General features: G+C 56.0%; 1 pseudogene; it reads right to left on the minus strand.

The window, feature by feature from the left end:
• LOC135172106 (large subunit ribosomal RNA) overlaps positions 1–2,500 on the minus strand; it is a 9,406-nt pseudogene that overhangs the window by 2,895 nt on the left and 4,011 nt on the right.

Consider the following 2,500-nt stretch of genomic DNA (forward strand, 5'->3'; position numbering starts at 1 on the left):
ACTTCGATTGCGCCAAAATTCTGCTCGATGCTCTTGAGGAGGGCATCGAACATGAGATTCCAGCAAGCGGGGCCCAGGACTGATCCTTGTGGACAGCCCCGGGTGGCCGGCCTGGAAACCTCTTGGTCGCTCCAGGCGATCTTGACGGTCCGATTGTCAAAGTAGCTCCGGAGCACTTCAAAGACATTCTTCGGACAGTCTCGATCCGCCAAAGACTGGAGGACTAGGGGCCACCACACGTTGTCAAAGGCTCCTGAAATATCGAAAAGGAGTCCAATGACGTACCTCTTGTCGTTACCGCGTTCGACTAATTCACGCAACTCTACTATCGCGTCTTCCGTGGAGCGTCCAGGCAGAAAGCCATATTGACGTCCTGATATTTTGTCCTCAGTAAGGACTTTCGCCGTAAGGATCCCGTGCAGGACCTTTTCGAAAAATTTCCCGACAACCGACAAGAGGCAAATGGGACGGTAGGATTTGGGGTCGGACACATCCTTGTGAACTCCTTTGAGGAGAGCACGAAGTGTGCCGACTTTCCAAACGGTGGGGAAAACGCCGTGCTTAAGGCAGGCGTTGAAGAGTCGCGTGAAGATGTGAGGCATCCTCATGACCGCGACTTTTAGGACCCTAACTTCAACTAAATCGCATCCTGGGGCTTTGTCGTTCTTAAGGGTCTTTACGAGACCCTTAATTTGGTCGTCCGTCAAGTCTCGTGCGTCCTCTGTTTGAACCCTTAGGTTCTTCACGCGTTCGCGGATGTCTCTCTGTTCCGTTGTGTCGGCGTTGGGGTCGTCGTCGGGTACGTGTGTGTCCAACAGGACCTCAGCAGTCTCACGCATTGTAAGTGTCGTGCCATTCGCGGTTCTAAGTGTGCTGAGGACCGTGCCTACGCGCAATTTATCAGCCGCGTATTTATAGTGAAAGCCCCAGGGATTCGCGTTGCTTTCCGTCGTTATGTAGCCGCGCCAGCTATTTTCTTTAGTTGTCCTAAGTAGCCTGGTATACGATCGCAGGACTACACGATACCTGCTCTGTTTAATCTTTCGCGCGTCAGGGTTAGTCTCCCTTCGGTAGCCGTTTCGGAGACGACTGACCAGTTTGCGTTTGCTGGTCAGCTCCTCGGTCCACCACGGATTCGCGCGACGGTAATGTCTGCGGCGCGGCATCGAATCTTGGCAGGCTTTGGTGAGTACGTCACCCAGTACTTCTGCCATTCTCTCGACATCCGCTGTAGAATCCAGCGGATGGTCCACGAGTTTCTCACGGGCCTCCTCATCGAGGGTCGCCTCGAACTTTTCCCAGTCGGCCCGACGAACGTTGAACCGCATGGTAGAGCCCTCGCCGACTCCCGAGTTATTGACGCGCTGTGAGGAACTCCGGATCGCTAAGCGAAAGAAAACCGACGTGTGGTCACCGGTGGACCACTCGTCCTCCAACCTCCATGCACGTATGAATTTATACATGCCAGGGGTGGCCAGTGTGACGTCGATGAACGACGTACCTGCGGCACTCCTGAAGGTTGGGCCCTGCCTAGCATCATTCGCGACGCGGAGACCGAAAGACTCTATGAGCTCACCCAGGAGGACACCACGGTCAGTGGTCCTGGGGCTCCAAAGGGAGTGTTGGGCGTTCGAATCGGCCGCCACCAGAACGCGGCGACCCCTGAGACAGCTGAGAACCTTTTCAAGCTGCTTCAGGTGGATTTCTATGTCGTCCGAGTATTGAAAATAACTGGAGACGACGAAGAAGGATCCACCGGGGACGCGGGCTTCAGCACAAACGCAATGTGCATTACTTAATTGGGACACGTAAGCAATCTCCACGATGGAGTTGCACGCAACGACGGCCGCCCACGGTCGCTCCGTTGAGCTCGCGGCAATACGCATTCCGACTCCTAGGCCGCGGATGGCCCAGGTGTTCGCCTCACGAATGGCATACGGCTCTTGGAGCAACAATATGTCCAGACGCTCTTTGCGAATTAACTGGAAGACCTCCCCGGTTACTGCAATTGAGCGGGACATGTTCAATTGCAGTATTCTAACGTCGCGTTGCGCGCCCGGTCCCTCGATCGCAGGGGTCCGGGGAGGATGACCTATTGGAACAGGGGGTACCGGTGAGCCTCCGGTCGCGACGCGATGACTATCAATCCTACTTAAATTAACTTGGCACTCGCGAACCCTACCTAATAAATGAGTGGACTCACCGGTTGATGATCTTGAAGATCCCGGCGTTGGCTGGCTCGGATGCGCAGTCACTCCTTCGTCCTCTGCGACGTCCTCGTGGACAGCACGAAGGCTGGAACCTTTCCCTCGTCGGGAGGGCAGTACCCCGGCGCACGGCGGGCGACTACGAACCCTTGAGGGCACCACCCTCCTTGGGTCCCTCGATGTAGTCGCTGCTGGTGTTGTTCCTCTGGCATGCTGGGAAGCGATGCGCAGACTTCGCCGCACGACGGACGCATCATTGTGCCCCCCCGGAGATCCGATTGGGGGCAGCTTAG

Source organism: Diachasmimorpha longicaudata, unplaced genomic scaffold (genome assembly GCF_034640455.1).
Source record: "Diachasmimorpha longicaudata isolate KC_UGA_2023 unplaced genomic scaffold, iyDiaLong2 ctg00000161.1, whole genome shotgun sequence".
NCBI classification, from domain to species: domain Eukaryota; kingdom Metazoa; phylum Arthropoda; class Insecta; order Hymenoptera; family Braconidae; genus Diachasmimorpha; species Diachasmimorpha longicaudata.